Raw genomic sequence first — 22,471 nt, forward strand, 5'->3', positions numbered from 1 at the left:
ATCTCAGAGAAATATCGAGTTCCCCTTGCCAGCGGTATATATCACATTGGGAACTGGCGTTGCCTGTGATTCTGTCAGAACTGTGCGGGGAGCGTACTCGCGAGTCGCCACATACCACACGTCGACGACAGCGGTCGCTCCCAAATGTCCGCCTAAACACGAAAACAAGGCCATGTGTTTTCAGTGCATTTCAGAGGTGTTGTTCCCGTGAGGTTTTATGGCACCTATCATTCTCTGGTCGTGAAAGCTAATTCCGGTTTCAATTCTGCGTCGAATGCGCTGGCCCGTCCGGAAATGAGCACTTCCCGTTCGCGAGTGACACCGCGTCAGTGAAACCAGCACGGGGTGAAACATGTACTCGGAGCATCCACCAGTTTTCCCAAAGTCTCGATCAGAAATTATAGTCTGTAACAACGTGTATGATAAATATATGAAGGCAAAAATCTTTGTTCGACAATTAAAAACACCCACAGCCCATCCCGAAACATAACATTAAGCAGTCAAGCGATATACTGAAGTTCTTCTGTTTTACTAGGCGATAAATATCGCTTATCTCCTACTAGAGTTGAGCTCAATCAAAACTACGGTTCGGTAGTTTTGGTACAGTATATATAAATGACGTAGTAGATGGGAAGACAACCGGTGGTAAAGGTGGCGTTAGTACTGAAAGGAACATAAATGAATGTATAACAGGAAAATTGGGAGCCGACGGCTTCTTTTTGCTTTTTTCTTCGTTTGTTTTGCACATAATTATAAATGCGCACCACCCAGGGTTAGTCCATCGTGTATTTTATATCCTTGTTGTTGTTGTGCTCTTCAGTCCTGAGACTGGGTTGATGCAGCTCTCCATGCTACTCTATCCTGTGCAAGCATCTTCATTTCCCAGTACCTACTGCAACCTACATCCTTCTGAATCTGTTTAGTGTATTCATCTCTTGGTCTCCCTCTACGATTTACTCTCCACGCTGCCCTCCAATACAAAATTGGTGATTACTTGATGCCTCAGAACATGTCCTACCAATCGATCCCTTCTTTTAGTCAAGTTGTGCCACAAACTTCTCTTCTCCCCAACCCTATTCAATACCTCCTCATTAGTTACGTGATCTACCCATCTAATCTTCAGCATTCTTCTGTAGCACCACATTTAGAAAGCTTCTATTCTCTTCTTGTCTAAACTATTTATCGTCCACGTTTCACTTCCACAGCCGGCCGCGGTGGTCTCGCGGTTCTAGGCGCGCAGTCCGGAACCGCGCGGCTGCTACGGTCGCAGGTTCGAATCCTGCTTCGGGCATGCATGCGTGTGATGTCCTTAGGTTAGTTAGGTTTAAGTCGTTCTAAGTTCTAGGGGACTGATGACCACAGCTGTTAAGTCCCATAGTGCTCAGAGCCATTTTTTCACTTCCACAGATGGCTACACTCCATACAAATACTTTCAGAAACGACTTCCTGACACTTAAATCTATACTCGATATTAACAAATTTCTCTTCTTCAAAAACGCTTTCCTTTCCATTGCCAGTCAGCGTTTTATATCGTCTCTACTTCGACCATCATCAGTTATTTTGCTCCCCAAATAGCAAAACTCATTTACTACTTTAAGCGTCTCCTTTCCTAATCTAATTCCCACAGCATCACCCGATTTAATTCGACTACATTCCATTATCCTCGTTTTGCTTTTGTTGATGTTCATCTTATATCCTCCTTTCAAGACTCTATCCATTCCGTTCAACTGCTCTTCCAAGTCCTTTGCTGTCTCTGACAGAATTACAATATCATCGGCGAACCTCAGAGTTTTTATTTCTTCTCTATGGATTTTAATACCTACTCCGAATTTTTCTTTTGTTTCCTTTACTGCTTGCTCAATATACAGATTGAATGACATCGGAGAGAGGCTACAACCCTGTCTCACTCCCTTCCCAACCACTGCTTCCCTTTCATGTCCCTCGACTCTTATAACTGCCATCTGGTTTCTGTACAAATTGTAAATAGCCTTTTGCTGCCTGTATTTTACCCCTGCCACCTTCAGAATTTGAAAGAGAGTATTCCAGTCAACATTGTCAAAAGCTTTCTCTAAGTCTACAAATGCTAGAAACGTAGGTTTGCCTTTCCTTAATCTATATTCTAAGATAAGGTGTAAGGTCAGTATTGCCTCATGTGTTCCAACATTTCTACGGAATCCAAACATCTTCTCCGAGGTCGGCTTCTACTAGTTTTTCCATTCCTTACATAATATAAATTGCCTTTTATAAGAAATAAATATTATTTGATCGTGTAACTTCTACACTTTTATGTCACCAAAGTAATTATTTTTGATGTAAGTACAGTTTACTTGCTATTTATTTAACCTGGGAATTTAAATGAGTGATAACTACTTTCAATCCGATTAGTACGCAAAATTTTGTACTTTTAACAGTTCAAATTACAGCCACGGGCAGAAACCTATTTTATGTAATCCGTGCTTGCATCGAAAGTAATTACTTTGGTTATGTAAAAGTGCAGAAAATGCGATTTATATCTTGTAAAGGTACAAAATACACAATGGACTAACACTGAATGGTGTGCATTTCTAATTATGGGAAAAATTATTATTGTTATTTTTTACTCAATAGAACATTTTTAGCGTGATCAAAGGCAATAGATTCCTGTTATTATTGATAAACACGGAAGTTGTTTATGAGTATCAGAAACATTTTTCATATAATTTCGACGAAGTATTGAAGTGATCTTCCATGTATCTTAGTTTCGCGTTTATTTCTTTTTTTTTTATAGGAAATTGCGTTTACTGGCGCTATATGAAAAATCTGTATTGTGTTCTTACCACAACATCCCTCTGTTTCATGTTACAAATGAACAGTTTTCGAATAAAACCTAAATTATACGAGGGTCATTCAATTAATAAAGAAAAAAACTGGTCTGGAGAAAAAAGCGTTTATTTTTACGAAAGAATACTTTTTCTACTTTCCAACACAATCCTCTTGAACATCTATGCACTTGTTCCAACGGGCTACATGCTTTTTCATTCCGGCTGCAAAGAACTCCTTATCTTGATGTTTGAACCAATCTCCCACAAACTTTTTCACGTCCTCTTCCCATGTAATGCCTCCTTCAGTTCACCAAACAAATGGAAATCATAGGTGCTAAATCGGGACTGTAAGGGGGGTGGGGGGGGGGGAGGGGGCAGTACTCCCAGCCCATTTTGTCGATGGTTTCACGGGTTAGTTGTTGAGCAATATGAGGACGTGCGTTCTCTTGCTGGAGAATCACACCTCTCCTCTGAGATCCTCGACGTCTCTCTCTCAACTTGTTTCTCTGACTTCACCTTGTTTAAAAGCGAATCCGAATAGTACTGGCTGGTCATTGTACGCTGCGCTTCGAGATAATCACAAAGAACTGGACCTTCTGCACCTCACAACATCGTCAACATGACTTTTCCTGCTGATTCTTGGATTTTGAAGTTCATTTTGACAGATGAGTTGGTGTGCTTCCACTGCACGCCATGTCTTTTTGATTCTAGCTCATAATAGTGAACCCAAGTTTCATCACAAATTAAAATTTTGTTGAGGAAGTGCTCACCTTTTCTTTCATAACGTTACTTTAGCTCTGTGCACACTCTCAACCTTGTCTCCTTCTGTAGCCGCGTCAACTCCTTTGGGACCCATCTTGCACATGTTTTGCGGTACTTCAGCTTGCTACAGATAACGTTATGAACTGTACCAGTACTAATTTGAACCTTATCAACTATTATTTCCACAGTCACACGGTCGTCGGCACGAATAATGTCATCAATTCGACTTTCAAGTGAGGGAGTTGAAACTGCAACTGGTCTGCCAGAACGGTGTTCGTCAGTTACTGAGTCGCGATCATTTTTGAGCTGCTCTACCCACTTGTAAAAACTTGCACGATTTATACAACCTTCACAATAAATTTTATACATTCTACAGTATATGTTCACCTTCAGCAAGCAAAAAACAAATAACAGAACGTTGTTCAACTAATGTGGACGTTTCAAACGGACTCGCCAACTTGAAATGTATTTTTGAGGTTATAAACAAAACAATGTTGATACATAAGCCGATCAGGGCTCATCCCAGTGATGCCAACTTAAAGCCATAAAAGTACCAAATTTGCCCTACTAACAGTGTTTTCGCCGCGCGGGATTAGCCGAGCGGTCTCAGGCGCCGCGGTCATGGACTGTGCGGCTGGTCCCGGCAGAGGTTCGAGTCCTCTCTCGGGCATGGGTGTGTGTGTTTGTCCTTAGGATAATTTAGGTTAAGGCAGTTAAGTCCCATAAGATTTCACACACATTCGAACATCTTTAACAGTGTTTTCCCCATACCAGTCTGTCTCTTTAATTATTGAATGACCCTCGTACATTGGCGGTTTCAGTTCTGCTATAAATACAGTTTACTTTTAAGTAACATATAGGAAGATAACCATGTAGAACAAAAATGTTCTGTAATTCACGCAGTTCTTTATATATCCTCTCTTAGTTTCTAGGCGATTTAGTTCATCTGATTTTTCGGGAATCTAGTAAGACACTGCTCACGTACGTAAAAAAATCATCTTTATGGGGTAACGCCTGATTGTTACACAACACACCTAATTTACAGGTAACACGGGTACGACCTTAACTAACAAAAGCTACTAGGAGATGTACCTTATTCTACGCTTACTTATGATAGTCTACAGAACTTTTACAACTCTAACACGTGCCCAATTATTTAAATGTTAACCTATGAAACAATTTAATTTTTCGTGTGAACAGCATTTATTTTACAAAGAAATACAGTTTTATGGAAAGCGTTCCCTCTTCTGTGTCTCATTTACGGTGTTTATTTGACATGGAAATTTAAAAGTGTGATTCACTACTTTCAACCTGACTAGTGCGAAGAGTTTTGTAAATTTAACAATTCAAATTACAACCACGGACGAAGACTTGTTGCTGTATTTTCGTTGCTTTTGTAGTTGCTGTGGTGGTGGGCTTCAGCCTAGGGCCTGGTTTGTAGCAGCTCTCCATGCTAGTCTATCCTATGAAAGCGCCTTCATCTCTGCGTAGCTACTGCAACCCACATCCATTTCAATTTGCTTATTGTAGTCCACCTTTGGTCCTCTACTGTCGCTACCTCCCAACATACATGTCCCACCAGTACCAAACTAACGATTCCTTGATTCCATGTAATGAGAGATTCCAGTCGATCCCCTCTTTTTCCGTGAATTTCTTTTTCCACTGATTAGATTCAATACCTCCACATTTTTTATCTTATCGAGGTACTACCGTGCCCATCAAGGTCCCCAGATCTGTCTCATACAGAGCAATTGTGGAACCAGTTAGTCCCAGTTCCAGTACCCGACGTGTCAAAGTTCAGTTGCTGCAGTTGTATGATAGCGTGTCTCAAGCGAAGACGCAACGGCTTTATGACACCTTTACAATCGAATAGTCCATGAATCTACGCCAAAATGGGTGCAACAAGACACCGATAAGTGTGTTCATATATCCATACATATTATAAAACTGGATGTGTGTGTGTGTGTGTGTGTGTGTGTGTGTGTGTGTGTGTGTGTATTCCACATCACCTCCTAAACCATTTGACCGATTTCAGCCAAACTTGGTACACACTGCCAGGCAAAAATCGCTGTGATTGTAAGATCCACCCATCTATCATAGGGATGACGCGCGAATTGTCCGAGTTTATCCATCCTGTATTTGTGTATCACAGCACTCAGTAACAAACTTTACACATAATATCAAATCTTAACTAAATTGTTTTCTCGTTCACTGTCTACACAACGATGAACCGCATGAGGTATGCAACTATAATTTGTTACTTCTTTACTATTAACCATATCTCGGACACATTTTAGACAGTATGGACATGCACGACTGGATGTTAAGTGCAAAATTATATGATTGCATGGCACATAGCTCAGGAGATATGATGTCATAAACATTAAGCTTAATGACAGACACGGCGTGCTACGGGTGTGGACACATAGCTATAAATACCGGGTTATTGGAACAAGATTTTTTCACGCAGATCCTTATCCTCTACGGAATTAAGCACCTTTCTCTGTCTGTAACGTTTCAACGGGGTATTTATGTCTTGCCTCATTGGAGAGCCTTCATCTGTTTACTGGTTCCAATAATAACATGATGCTGGCGTGTGGTATTTCAGTATTTTGTAAAGTGTTTACATCTGAATTAATCCTGACAAATTTTCAAATGTTTTTATTCATCCGTGTATGAAGTAATAGCTGAAATGAAATTCCTCTCAATCCAGAGTTTTGTCGACAGAAAATAATAATTAACGGAACGCGTTTCACGGAACGGCTGAACAAATTCTATTAGGAAAGTTATTTATCCTTTTTTGTAATGCGTCCTTTTATCGGTTGTAAACGTCGGCGCACCGCATCTGGCTTGAAGTTTATTTAATTTATCCTCCCGCTACACAGCGCTTCCTCGTGGGTTACCTCGTCATTGCCATTAATTTAAAATTTCTGTCTCTTCAACATTGCTCTGAAATGTTGTATCCAGTGCCAGTTTCTCAACTAATGATTCTGGTGGCCTGTAACGAGATGTGAAATTTATTTACACACAGACAGGAAGTGTAGAGAGGTAACGCAGAAAAGCAAAAGTAGAATATTTAAGAGAGAAATGTAGTAAAAAGGAAATAACCTCCTCCTTCGGATTCAATCAATGTTGGCCAATTCCGATACGAAAAATGTAATGCTTCTCATGGCAGGTGCTCTGGCAGGGTCTTTTGTATGTGGTAACACCACATTTTTGTTGTGCCTAATATTTTCTACCATTCTTGTTTCCAAATCTAGTTCCTATCTTATGTCGGAAATACATCAACGACCTTAAAAAAAGTATATGCTTAATAACAAATCAATGATGATTTCTGATGTATAAGAATTAAAGATTTGTGTATGATGTCAGCGAATGGGAAAAAATATGAGAAAAATAGGCAAAAGCCAAAGAAATCGTCATTCACAAACCTAATCGAAAAAGAGGAAAACAGTGCTATGGTAGAATTACGACGACCCTTTTCTCAGAGAGCAGTAAGGACTTTGATCATCGTGAAAATACATTTCGTCATTAAAAGAAGGAAGTTAATACTGTTCGCTGGAATGGCCTATCCAGCCAAAGAATGTCTTTGATTCCGTTTATTTGTACTAATGTTAACAATACTCTACTCGCTATATGAGGGAGAAACTTTTAATAAAGCAAATCCACCATCCTCCACCGAAATCAGGCTCTATATGAGATAATAAAACGCAACCAATTATATCTTTTAATTACACATGGGGATGGGATTATTCGGAGCGTCTACCAAAAATCTGTTTATGTTGGACCTGTCGAACAATTAGGGCTATTTTACCGTACAGTTTGTTCTGAGGCAGTGACACAGTCAACTAGTAGCCAATATTTATCGATCTTTATTTGTCATAGACACAGACGCTTTTATGTGCTCATTCCAGATGTTAAAGATCGTTAGTTAAACGAAATCTAGGAAAGGTAAAAGCCAAAACCAATTTGTTGAACTCTATAGACAGAACCCAAGCCGATTCAACGTCTGAGAATGTGCGTCTTTAATAAATATATCTTCCTTGTATGACATGATTCAAGGTAGATTGCAACAATTTTGTTTGATAAAATAAACACCTACTCTGCTGAATCAATCAGTTGTTTGAATTTATAAAGTAGGTTATGGTTCACTGTTTCTATTGTAAATAATTTACCACTATCTTGCGGTACTTTCTCATTAGTATAAGTAGGAACAATATGAGTGACTCTCTCTCTCTCTCTCTCTCTCTCTCTCTCTCTCTCTGTGTGTGTGTGTGTGTGTGTGTGTGTGTGTGTGTGTGTGTGTGTGTGTGGGGTGTGTATTTTCATTCACTACATGTTCCACAGAACACATTCATCTGAAATTCTTTGAGGCAATATATATTTATTAAAGAAACATTTATAATGTAGTTTGAGTTGTGAAGAAGATGCCACTTTAATCTGCAGCTCTATACACTTCTAGTGTCTAGCAAACAATTTAATTCAATGATTAAATTCTCGAATAATTCTATAAAAACAATTTGTTATTTCACATAGGCCAAAAACTCTCAATATAGTATGACAAACCCTAATTCTAATTCGCTTAAGAAAGTAGGGAATCGTCTCCTTTTTTAACATCAAGATTACATAAAATTAATGATTTAGGACAGATTTTTTTCCTTATTTCTTACATATACATGCTCAAAAACTATTTCCATTTGGCTGCCATTTCTTACATTCAATATTATATTTTGAGAGTATAAAAGTGTATTTTGATAGTACGAAGTTTAACTCAAGCTTATTTCTAGAAAAACAGTAAATGGATTCTCAGTCTTTTTCCCCTTTTTTGTATTTAATTGTTTACTTTCGCAATATCTCCATCACTTCCCTGCATAAATAATGTTGCGTGCTTTTCATACAAAACCAATGTCGTTTTGTAAATAATTTTAACAGTCAAAGACCATGATGATGTTTTTCAAAAACGTTGCCTCTTGTTTTAAATAAACCGATAGGTCGCTACTGTATGTTGTGAAGCGATCACAAAAAAGTCTATAATGGAGGTGCGTCTGAGTAATGGCATTTGGAAGTTTATAGTTCACCAAAACTCTAGTTGTAACCTTGCCATATTGTTCTCGAAATCCTTAATCATACTGTCTAAAATTTATTCCTTAGATTTCTTGCTAAACTGTATGTAATTTTCTCAGCATCTGCACTTATATTCAACTGTCCTCGATAGTTAACACTGGTCTGTGGTCAATCGCCTATCCGTACATTTTACTTTCCACAGAAAGAGCAACTATCATCAGAGCTGTGTATTTTCCACTTTTGCTGCATTTAACATGATTACTCGATAGTGATCAAGTGTTCCGAATCTAACGTCTTAAATACATGCCATTAGTATCACATTTGTAGGTGCTGCTATTTTATTTTAAATATAGGAATTTTGTTTGACATATTGTATTTAAATATCTTTTTTGTTGCAAACTAATATGCGCTCATTGCCTATGCTAGTCTGCTTCTTACATCCTCCTTCCTTCGTATGTCTTGCACTATTTTCTTTCCTAGGTAGCAGAGTTCCTTTACTTTGACTGCTTCATACTCCCCGGTTTTGCTACTAAGTTCTAGGCTTTTCATTCTTTTATGCCCACTTGACCGACAGATTTAACATCAGATTTTATACAGAGTGAATTACCTAAAGCTCGCGACGCAAATATTGTGGAAATGGAAAAAGCTACTTATGTGCTGATTTCACAGAATGGATTGGTAGCCAGGGGCTCACATTGTTAGCCAATCAACAGATTGTAATAATATTTAGAGAGTGTGCTTTTTGTCCAAACTTACTCTTTTTAAATCGAAGAGTGCTTATTGCCATTAGCGAATTAAAAGTAGGGTAAATTATAATGTCAGTGGTGTTACTTGCAGGATTCTAGTGCAAGTCATTTATGAGTTAACGTATTTCGAAAAGTTCCCACTTGTACAACAACTGTGGCAGGACACACTAAAGAACAACACAAGTGGATACACTCGCTATGTGCATTCTAATCAGTAACGAGACAGTTGACAGTCACAAGTTGTGTTCAAAATTAACACCGGTGGCGGCAGTACGGGCTTCCAGTGTGGTATGGAGCAGCTGCTACACATGTGCTAGCATTTCAGCGGAGATGTCCGAGAAGGATGCTGTAATATGTCGTTGCATATCATCGCGTGTAGTTGGTGTGGCATTGTCGACAGCATTTTTCAGCTTTCCCCGCAGAAACAAGTCTACAGGCGTCAAATTCTGGGAACAGGCCGTCAAAGATAAAGGCCTTCTGAGCCCAATCCAACAATTTAGAAACAATTCATGAAGGAATGTTGTAGTACGTAGTGCACTATGGGCTGCATAGCCGTCATGTTGGTACCACAGGTTGCTATTCCTCTGTAGAGGAACGTCTTCTAGCTTCCGTGGAAGAAGGCCTGTTAGAACACTGCCATACTTGTGCATGTTCAGTGATCCATCTATGAAAATCAGGCCTATGAGCAGATGGTTCACTATTCCACACCACACGTTTACACCCATGAACGCTAACGTTCCACCTGGCGAAGCCAACAATCTACATTTACATGATTACTCTGCTATTCACAATAAAGTGCCTGGCAGAGGGTTCAATGAACCACCTTCATGCTGTCTCTCTACCGTTCCACTCTCGAACGGCACGCGGGAAAAACGAGCACTTAAATTTTTCTGTGCGATCCCTGATTTCTCTTATTTTATAGTGATGATCATGTCTCCCTATGTAGGTGGTGCCAACAGAATGTTTTCGCAATCGGAGGAGAAAACAAGTGATTGAAATTTCATGAAAAGATCCCGTCGCAACGAAAAACGCCTTAGTTTTAATGACTGCCGCTCCGATTCACTTATCATGTCTGTGGCACAGTCTCCCCTATTTCGCGATCATACAAAACGAGCATCCCTTCTTTGTACTTTTTCGGTGTCATCCGTCAGTCCCACCTGATACGGATCCCACATTGCACAGCAATACTCCAGAATATGACGGAGAAGCGTGGTGTAAACAGTCTCTTTAGTAGACGTGTTGCACGTTCTAAGAGTTCTGCCAATGAATCGCAGTCTTTGGTTTGCTTTACCCACAATATTATCTATGTGATCGTTCCAATTTTGGTTATTTGTAATTGTAATACGTAAGTATTTAGTTGAATTTACAGCCTTCAGATTTGTGTGACTTATCGCGTAATCGAAATTTAGCTGATTTCTTTTGGTACTCATGTGAATAACTTCACACTTTTCCTTATTCAGGGTCAATTGCCACTTTTCGCACCATACAGATATCGTATCTAAATCATTTTGCAATTCGTTTTGGTCCACTTATGACTTTACAAGACGGTAAATGACAGCATCATCTGCAAACAATCTAAGACGGCTACTCAGATAGTCTCCTATGTTGTTAATATGGAGCAGTAACAATAGAGGGCCTACATCATTTTCTTGGGGAACGCCGGATATTACTTCTGTTTTACTCGATGCCTTTCCGTCTATTACTACGAACTGTGACCTTTCGGACAGGAAATCACGAATCCAGCCGCACAACTCAGGCGATACTCCGTAGGCACGCAGTTTCGTCAGAAGACGCTTGTGAGGAACGGTGTCGAAAGTTTTCCGGAAATCTAAAAATATGGAATCAATTTGACATCCCCTGTCGATAGCACTTATTACTTCATGAGTATAAAGAGCTAGCTGTGTTTCACAAGAACGATATTTTCTGAATATGTACTGACAATGTGTCAATAAATCGTTTTCTTCGAGGTACTTCATAACGATTGTCAACTGACCAATAGTGCATGTTTCGGCTGTTTACCTGGTCGTGATTGGTACATGTGGCTTCATCACTAAATAAATTACATGATATATATGGAGTATCCTCTCTTGATGCTCATGTATAGAAATTAACATAACTCCTATAATCGTTTCCATGCTGCTCTTAATGGAGAGAGATATGATAGGGATGGAACCTCTGTAGATGGAGAATGCGTAGGACAGTTACCTGAATCATGCCACTTCCTCGTGCGATTGTGCGGGAGCTAAGAAGCGGATCAACTGCAACAGCGGCAAGCACATTCATTTACCTCTCTTCTGTTGTCACTTGCTTTCGTCTGTTATGTTGGCTGGATGCTTCTCTACCATTTTCACGTAACTGGTTGAAGCGGTTAGTAAGAGCCGAGATGCTTGACGTCTACTGGGATATCTTGCCGCATGATTAGTACAAGAACGAACTGCATTCTTCGTACACTTTCCATACACCATGAGCATGTAGGCTTTTTCTGCTTTGATAAATCTTATCGTCCACTCACGACCTACCGCTTGGACTGTCACACATTAACTGACTAGCAAGTTCCCGTGCACTCAAGGGGCACACAAGCACACTAAGCAAACATAACAACATCATACTGTAATGCCACTTCCTCGGACGAGAAATGAAAATCCAAAATTAGCTCCAAAATTCCCAAAGATTTCCCCAAAACAAGTTCCAAATTTCATGAAAAATGAACAAGCAAACAAATTTCCAGTTAACACTATTATTTGGATATTAACCAGTAACTGAATCAGGACTCTAATACACTCCTGGAAATGGAAAAAAGAACACATTGACACCGGTGTGTCAGACCCACCATACCTGCTCCGGACACTGCGAGAGGGCTGTACAAGCAATGATCACACGCACGGCACAGCGGACACACCAGGAACCGCGGTGTTGGCCGTCGAATGGCGCTAGCTGCGCAGCATTTGTGCACCGCCGCCGTCAGTGTCAGCCAGTTTGCCGTGGCATACGGAGCTCCATCGCAGTCTTTAACACTGGTAGCATGCCGCGACAGCGTGGACGTGAACCGTATGTGCAGTTGACGGACTTTGAGCGAGGGCGTATAGTGGGCATGCGGGAGGCCTGGTGGACGTACCGCCGAATTGCTCAACACGTGGGGCATGAGGTCTCCACAGTACATCGATGTTGTCGCCAGTGGTCGGCGGAAGGTGCACGTGCCCGTCGACCTGGGACCGGACCGCAGCGACGCACGGATACACGCCAAGACCGTAGGATCCTACGCAGTGCCGTAGGGGACCGCACCGCCACTTCCCAGCAAATTAGGGACACTGTTGCTCCTGGGGTATCGGCGAGGACCATTCGCAACCGTCTCCATGAAGCTGGGCTACGGTCCCGCACACCGTTAGGCCGTCTTCCGCTCACGCCCCAACATCGTGCAGCCCGCCTCCAGTGGTGTCGCGACAGGCGTGAATGGAGGGACGAATGGAGACGTGTCGTCTTCAGCGATGAGAGTCGCTTCTGCCTTGGTGCCAATGATGGTCGTATGCGTGTTTGGCGCCGTGCAGGTGAGCGCCACAATCAGGACTGCATACGACCGAGGCACACAGGGCCAACACCCGGCATCATGGTGTGGGGAGCGATCTCCTACACTGGCCGTACACCACTGGTGATCGTCGAGGGGACACTGAATAGTGCACGGTACATCCAAACCGTCATCGAACCCATCGTTCTACCATTCCTAGACCGGCAAGGGAACTTGCTGTTCCAACAGGACAATGCACGTCCGCATGTATCCCGTGCCACCCAACGTGCTCTAGAAGGTGTAAGTCAACTACCGTGGCCAGCAAGATCTCCGGATCTGTCCCCCATTGAGCATGTTTGGGACTGGACGAAGCGTCGTCTCACGCGGTCTGCACGTCCAGCACGAACGCTGGTCCAACTGAGGCGCCAGGTGGAAATGGCATGGCAAGCCGTTCCACAGGACTACATCCAGCATCTCTACGATCGTCTCCATGGGAGAATAGCAGCCTGCATTGCTGCGAAAGGTGGATATACACTGTACTAGTGCCGACATTGTGCATGCTCTGTTGCCTGTATCTATGTGTCTGTGGTTCTGTCAGTGTGATCATGTGATGTATCTGACCCCAGGAATGTGTCAATAAAGTTTCCCCTTCCTGGGACAATGAATTCACGGTGTTCTTATTTCAATTTCCAGGAGTGTACTTAGTAATTTATTAACATACGAAAGAAAGATAGGATTCCAGTAAAATCAAACTCAAAATTCAAAATCACAGTAAATCGCAAAATTATTATAATTAAAATACGCAAAGTAGAACCAACACTCTCAAAGAATACTCCGTGTGAGATTCGTGAGTAGTGGCTAAGGATGATTCAATTCATTGTCACTACGTTATGAGAGATAGCCGAAGCAGGTCATACTTTTGAATGCTAGTATATGTAGGCGCAATTAGATTGTTTTTTTAGAATTGATTATTGCAATATACTATCACGCAGTGAAACGATACTTTGACTTCAAATATTACGTCATTTAGAATTCAGATAGAGGACTTGCATATATTAGACAGAAGTGACTTTTAATTAGATAACCTGAAGTTAACGCTATTTAGGAAGTGAACACAGATAGAAAATTTCATTCGTAATAACTAATGGACTATGGAACTTGGCGATAGTTACGAAGGATGTAATTTATAATTCCCTCCAACACCTGGGAAAGCTTCTTCCTCACGGCTCTGTTAGGAAGTGACTAATATTGTGTAATAAACGAGCATATCGTGTCAATTCACGCATTTATCATTCAAGTTTTACAATATTATTTATAGAGATAGCGTGCTGCGATATTATTTGACTGAAGCACTCGGCGCTTATATAGAAACTCCTTGACGGTAGGAATTAATAACACTGTTACGACTGATTATAGATTTGAGATTACAACCAGTCTATAGGGAATTTGCTGTCGCTGGAACTAATTTGAACTTACCATTAATATTTAAATAGCAACTGATGAACCATCGATTATAAACGATTTAATTACGACATTTGGTGAAGTAAATATGTCGCACAAGTCGCGAGTTCAGTTCATCAATGTTCTGTTTGTAACGTCGATACCGATACATAAGAAATAACAATCTCATTGCTCTACCGCTTAGTGTAAGCCGAGACCGAAGATCCGAAGGGACGTTACAATACTTACCAACTACGCAGGTTGAATGGTACAAAGAAGTGTCGGTGTGGAAATTTTTCAAAATAAGATATCTCGTAAATGGCTCGCACTAGATCCTGCAACAAAAGTCGCTGACATTCTACGAGGGTTGCCCAGAAAGTAATGCATCGCATTTTTTTCTTCAACAGTTCTTTACTGAACATAATGAGAATTATCCATACGAAAGAATGGGTTTTATCTACACACCCTCTTTTTCCATTTAATCTCCAACCTGTTCTATGGCCTTCCACCAGCGCGAAACAAGGGCGTGTATGCCCTGTCGGTACCAACCCTTGTCCTGGTGGCGGAGCCAGTGCTTCACTGTGTGAATCACCTCCTCATCGTCGTCAAAATGTCTGCCAACTGCCGAGTCGTAATGCTTCTGACCTCGCGAATGAGAACATCAGCTCGCTGCAACATTTCAGTTGTGACAGCCGTAGACGGTCTCCCCGACATATGCAGATCGTTTCGTCTAGGGCAACACAACAAATCTGCTGTGGCAGAACACCAGCAAGATTGCGGAAAAGAAATAAAATTCAGCCAAGCCTGTGGGTTGGCAAAGCAGCCGGTTATGACGAAACTCAAAATCAGAGAGGCCATCGAAATACTTGAACAACCTAAAAACATGAATAGAGAGGATGGACTCAAGCTTTCTCCATCTTGGCTTCCAGCTATCAGAGCCCAACAGACCGCACTGTCAACACAAGGCACGAGCACTACCGGCGAGTAACTGCCGCCGCGCACTCGATGTCCAGCATGTGGTAAACAGAAGCCAACTTCTCATTCGACGGTGAACACCAGTCATGGCACATAACACAAGAACCAACAGAGGTTACGCTCTCCCTCCATCGCAATAACTTATTAAAATAAAGTTTCCTCTCCTTCTTCCTTAAGTGACCAATGAGACGAACTATCGTTTTAAAATTATGACGTAATAGTATGCGCAGTGAACAGTAATAACAAAATATAAGTGTCACTGCACAGTTAGAACGCATTAGTAGACCCAGAAGACCGCTGCAACCGTGGCAGAAAAGTTGGGCTTTCTCCACCAGTAGTTTTATACAATATGACGCAGCACCTTACCCAGAAAATTTTTATATCAATCTTTTCAGTTTATGATAAGATAAAAGAGAACAAAATGAAGTCCACTATGTTGATAGAATAATAGAAAATAGATCACAAAAACCTAACGAATTATCGTTCACCAAGAAAAAGATAGCGAGGTAGACCCCGTAAGAGATGGATGGATGACAGAAACTGGAACAGGTGATAATTCTTGGAAGGAGATGACGGTGAAATTCATCGCTGATCATATATCTGATATTGCACATAACTTCCGTCTTTCTTTGGTTTACTGTCAGTCCATATTCTGTACTCACCAGCCCGTTTTCATTCGAAAAGTCCTGTAATTCTTCCCCACTTGCACTCAGGATAGCAATGTTGTTGGCGAAATTTATCATTTACATCCCATCACCGTGATTTTTAATACCACGCTTGAATCTTCACATCCGTTATTGCCTCTACGAGGGGAGAAAAGTTCTACCCCTGTCTTCCACCGATTTTAATTGGAGTACTTCATTGAAGGCCTGCCATTCTTATTTTTCCGTCTTCTTTCTTGCACATATTGTATGTTTCCCGTTTTTCCCTATCGATTATGTCTTTTGTTCTGATAATTTCAAACATCTTGCACTGCTTTGTTTTTCTGTCATTGTTGCTTCCATTGCCAGGTACAATGTCCATACTGCTTCTCTGGTGGTTTTACTTTTCCTAAACTCAAACTGATCATGTTGCAGACCTCAGATATCTCTTACAACATTTGTATAATATTCTTGCAGATTAATGAGCTGTTCATCTGATTGTGAGATCGTTTACGAATTTATCTTCCCTTGCTACCTTCTGGATTTGTTGATGATGTTTTACCAGACGCCTCTAGTCTCATAGATTCTACACACCAACTTGAATAGTCGCTTCCCCAATGATTTTAGAAATTTCGCAGAAATATTATCCACGTCTTCCTTCTTAGTCGCTCGCAAGTCTTCCAAAGCTTTCTTAAATTCTGACTCAATCTCGTATGTATTCCATATGATTCCCATTCGTTCTTCTGTCGCATTATCAGACAAGTCCTGTCCGTCGCAGAAGCCCTCAGTATACACTTTCCACTCACCCACTCTCTGTTCTGCATTGAACAGTGCAATTCCACTTGCAATCTGACGCCCTTGCTTTTAATTTCCCTGAGGGTTAGTTTGATTTTTTTAATTCTGTCCTTCCGACGATCATTTCGTTCTCTTCACATTTTTCCTGCATTTATTACACACATTTATGCACAGCAATATGGTGAACTTTTTTCTTCTTTATTGAGTTTCGATTCCCCCCGAAGAGGGCGGGCTGGCAACAGCTTAGTATGCCGCTCTTCAGCCTACAGAATTAGTTTTAAAAAGATGAAGATAATAAATAATAAAAACAGGCGATAAAATCGGAGACCTAAATGGTAACATAGCGGAAAAAATTGTGAAACTTAAAACATAGAAACAAAGGGATGATGATGCTAATAAAATACATATGCAGCAGACAGGTAAAACTAATAGACAGACAATTAAAAAAATCGAGAGAGTCTCGTTTCCGTTCGCAAGTGACATAAAATTCACACCCAGCGACAGCATGATTTCTGTTCGCAACACTTTGGAAAGACGAACAACACTGAACATTCACTTGAACACTGCATTAAAAAGTTGGCAAATATGACATACCACAGCCGAGGGCAGGTGCGGGGTACCTGGACAGATGATGGGAAAATAAAAAGGGGGGGAACGAGCCGATGGAGGACGAGGACACATAAAAGGGGGGCGGGGGGGGGGGTGCTGGGCAGACGCGACAGGGACTGGGGAAAGGCAGAGGAGGGGAATACAGAAGGACTTGGGGTGGCGAGAAGGAAGGAAGGGAGAGGGTAGGCGGGGAGAAAACAGGATGGAAGGGGGGGGGGATGTGGTGAACGGTTCTCATATAAAATATAAGGTGCGTGACACGATAATGCTTACGAGAACAATAGCATTACTACGTTACTGAAATGTTACATCTAGTCAGAAGCACGAGGAAACCAAACATTGTAATGTTTACAGGAAATCACACTGTGTACACTTGTTTAACTGGTGCTTGTGACTGGCTGTAGCATTTTAATGACGAGTAATGCCTTTGTTCTCGTAAGCACTGTTGTGTCATGCACCTTATATTTTAAATGACGACGGCACCGTGCACACGTACGAATTCATATCAAGATATTTTTTGACGAGAAAATATACACTACTGGCCATTAAAAATGCTACATTAAGAAGAAATGCAGATGATAAACGGTTATTCATTGGACAAATATATTATACTAAAACTGACATGTGATTACATTTTCACGCAATTTGGGTGCATAGATCCTGAGACATCAGTACCCAGAACAACCACCTCTGGCCCTAATAACGGCCTTGATACGCTTGGGCATTGAGTCAAACAGAGCTTGGATGACGTGTACAGGTACAGTTGCCCATGCAGCCTCAACACGATACCACAGTTCATCCAGAGTCAAGAGTAGTGACTGGCGTATTGTGACGAACCAGTTGCTCGGCCAACATTGATCAGACGTTTTCAATTGGTGAGAGATCTGGAGAATGTGCTGGCCAGGGCAGCAGTCGAACATTTTCTGTATCCAGAAAGGCCCGTACAGGACCTGCAATGTGCGGTCGTGCATTATCCTGGTGAAATGTAGGGTTTCGCAGGGATCGAATGAAGGGTAGAGCCACGGGTCGTAACACATCTGAAATGTAACGTCCATTGTTCAAAGTGCCGTCAATGTGAACAAGAGGTGACCGAGACGTGTAACCAATGGCACCCCATACCATCACGCCGGGTGATACGCCAATATGCCGATGACGAATACACGCTTCCAATGTGATTTCACCGCGATGTTGCCAAACACGGAACCGACCATCATGGTTCATCCGAAAAAATGACGTTTTGCCATTCGTGCACGCAGGTTCGTCGTTGACTACACCATCGCAGGCGCTCCTATCTGTGATGCAGCGTCAAGGGTAACCGAAGCCATGGTCTCCGAGCTGCTGCTGCAGACGTCGTCGAACTGTTCGTGCAGATGGTTGTTGTCTTGCCAACGTGCCCATCTGTTGACTCAGGGATCCGTTACAGCCATGCGGATACGATGCCTGTCATCTCGACTGCTAGTGATACGAGACCGTTGGAATCCAGCACGGCGTTCCGTATTACCCTCCTCAACCCACCGATTCCATATTCTGCTAACAGTCATTGGATCTCGACCAACGCGAGAAGCAATGTCGCGATACGATAAACCGCAATCGCGATAGGCTGTAATCCGACCTTTATCAAAGTCGGAAACGTGATGGTACGCATTTCTTCTCGTTACACGAGGCATCACAACAACGTTTCACCAGGCAACGCCAGTCAACTGCTGTTTGTGTATGAGAAATCGGTTGGAAACTTTCCGCATGTCAGCACGTTGTAGGTGTAGCCACCTGCGCCAACCTTGCGTGAAAGCTCTGAAAAGCTAATCATTTGTATATCACAGCATCTTCTTCCTGTCCGTTAGATTTCGCGTCTGTAGCACGTCATCTTCGTGGTGTAGCAATTTTAATGGCCAGTAGTGTATATCCACGTCTGTGACTATAGATGCACTTGAGGACAGGCAGTGCTCGAAACTAGTAGTGCAAATAATATAATTTACAACACAGGTTGGTGGAATTAGCCCTTCTTCAAATTAATTGAAGCCGTGGGGCCCACCCAGAAGAAACTAATTATACACCACGTTTGTTAACTGGCAGACTGACATGTACCAGCGTTGTTGAGCAACTTCGTGCGCCAGCTGTTGCAGTGCTGTTGTGCTTGCTGCCTGCCTGCCTCGGGGGCGCAGCTGGTGCCTCGCACGTGTGGTCCACGTGGCTTTGACTCGCCGGCACACCTGGCGCCGCGGCGCTGCTAAACCCCTACGCTCCGCTGGTGCGACTGTCCGGCGGCACGTGCCTGCACCGCACGGCTGCCTACCCGCAAGGCGTGCCGGCCGACTCCGCTCCCAGGCTGCAAATTAAATTTCGCTCCCAATTGCCGGAAATTCCTTGCTGACGACGCCGTAGCCTGGTATTGTCGCGGTAATTCGCTTAGCGTTCGTCTCTAACTGCATTACCTGAATTTGCAGCCATGGCAGGCACTACAAATTCTACGATGGAAGGCATCGTGTTCATTTCTCTACGGGTGAGCTAAGACTCCAGCGAAGCATTCTGCATCGCATATTTCCTAATCGGCTACCGCCAGTTTGTCGTTAGCATTTCACGCGCCTCTTAAGAGTCTTTGTACATTCGTCACATGAATTTCTTCTTCGTTGTACTGTAGAAAGTAATTACACATTATCAAACGAACTACAGTTGCAGTATTTTCGCCAACGGCGAACATAAATAAATGATTTAAACGCTGTCTTTGCCGAAGAATGGAAACCGAAAAGAGAGAAGAATTGGGTTCTGAAGAAATGAAGGAACACGTGCGGTAACACTGTCAATGTAAAAAGGTAGCTTACAACTTAAGGCGTTCTCAGAGATATAGAAAGTTTTAAACAATAACAGCTGGAATACCCTGTCAGTTCAGAAAGTTTCCAGACTGGATTAATGATTAAAAAAAAAACAATGGGCAAGTGCGAGTAGGGCTCGCGCTCTGAGGGTTCCGTACAAACCTAATTATGTATATAGTTAGTTCATCTAAAGATATTGATGACTGAGCTTGTATTAAAATATGTGACGTAAATGGCCCTATATTTGGATTTCATTGACTTAGAAACTTAAATATTTCACACCACCAAGGGACGTATACCTTAGTGCTTGACATAAATTTCACATTTGTACTTCTAACCATGACTGAAAAACTGCGTCTTAAAAGACGGACGACCAAATGGACAACATAGTGATCCCATAAGAGATCCGCTTTTACAAATTGAGGAATGGAACCCTATAAAATAGAGAAAAGCTGAGATGGCGACTTCAGTAGAATTTTGTAATACTTGATTTAGAGATGTTGCTTTATACTATTGTGATTTGTGACCAACAAGGTTGACATTCTAAGCCTGCACGTTCACTACTTAACACTGCCTGCTTAAGACTCACTGGTCGAATGCACATTTGTCGTTGACTGTTGTTAGCTCAAGCTGTCGCTGTTGGGACTCCGCTGACTCACTTATACGCTAGGAATAAAATCAGTCCCGTAATATTTTGCATGACTGGCGTATATTCTTCGAATTTTGCATTATATGCATTATTTTTTAACTAAGATTTTGTTTATGGGTCGTAGTTATTCAAATGTTTTACTGATACCACAGCTACATTTCATTGTTTGTTATTTTACTAATTTACAGATCATCTTCATAACTAGTTGAGAATGAATCTGCGACTCCGAAGGTAGTCACAAAGATTGAAACTTCAGTAAGGAAAATAAAAACAATAAAGTTTAAAATTTAAAAATTGCCCTGTGTAAGTCTCCCCTCTTCAGGGATAAAATACAGGTAAGGAATGGCTGTTTGTAAGTTGCACGGTCGTGCGGTAGCGTTCTCGCTTCCCACGCCCCGGTTCCTGGGTTCGATTCCCGGCGGGGTCAGGGATTTTCTCTGCCTCGTGATGGCTGGGTGTTGTGTGATGTCCTTAGGTTACTTAGGTTTAAGTTGTTCTAAGTTCTAGGGGACTGATGGCCATAGATGTTAAGTCCCATAGCGCTCAGAGCCATTTGAACCATTTGTAAGTTGAACAAAAAACAGACTGCAGCTGTGAGTCGAAAGATATGAAAGGGAGGCAGTACTTCAGGAGGAAGAGCGACAGGTTTGCAACTTACTTCTCGTGTTATTTTCATGGTGTACATTCACCAGTAGTAAAGAAAACCAATAAGAAATCTGAAACCATTAAGTTCACGGAAATAATAGTGACGTCCAGATTTCTCTAATGCCGTTGTAGGTCTGTCAGAGACAGCAAAGGTCTCGCAAGGTCGGTGGAAAGGAACGTATAGTCTCTTGAAAAGAGACTGTAAGATGAATATCAGCATGTCTGAAAAGGGTAACGCAGTGTAGTCGAAGTACAGGAGGTGATGCTAAAGACAACAGATTAGAAATGATACGCTAAATGTACTAGAATTTGGGCACCGAAATACTTGTCGATGGCAGAAGTAAAGAAGATACAAAATGCAGACTGTCAATAGCGAGATAAATTTATTAACCTTGAATATGAATTTTAATGGGAAACTGAATAATAAAATTTTCTACTGCCTTTTCATAGCGGTTTTACAACACTAATGGACCTTTTTAATTGTAATTTGCTAATTCCACCACTGTTTCGCAAATTTCAGTTTAGAATGCATAGAATTCCCAAAGATACGGGTTTCTTATAAAGAACAAATGAAGTCCTGCAGGTGAAGATGTAACTTCAAAACGTAGATCTGCGTAGTAAAAGTGCTATGGAAAGACAGTAGACGGATTATACTACTTGGTGTTCCATTTATTTCAGTGTCTAGTTTGAGAGAGAGGGTCACTACGCCTACTGTGAAATATAAATTTAAGTGTTACGAAGACGTTGTTCAAATGGTTCAAATGGATCTGAGCACTATGGGACTTAACATCTGAGGTCATCAGTCCCCTAGAACTTAAAACTACTTAAACCTAACTCACCTAAGGACATCACACACAACCATGCCCGAGGCAGGATTCGAACCTGTGACCGTAGCAGTCGCGCGGTTCCGGACTGAATCGCCTAGAACCGCTCGGCCACCGCGGCCGGCTGAGGACGTTGTTAAAAGTATTTATGTATCGCTTTATACGGAAGAAAAACGTGGATGATAAACGGTACAGATAAAAAGAGAAC

Source organism: Schistocerca piceifrons, chromosome 6 (assembly GCF_021461385.2).
Source record: "Schistocerca piceifrons isolate TAMUIC-IGC-003096 chromosome 6, iqSchPice1.1, whole genome shotgun sequence".
Lineage (NCBI taxonomy): Eukaryota > Metazoa > Arthropoda > Insecta > Orthoptera > Acrididae > Schistocerca > Schistocerca piceifrons.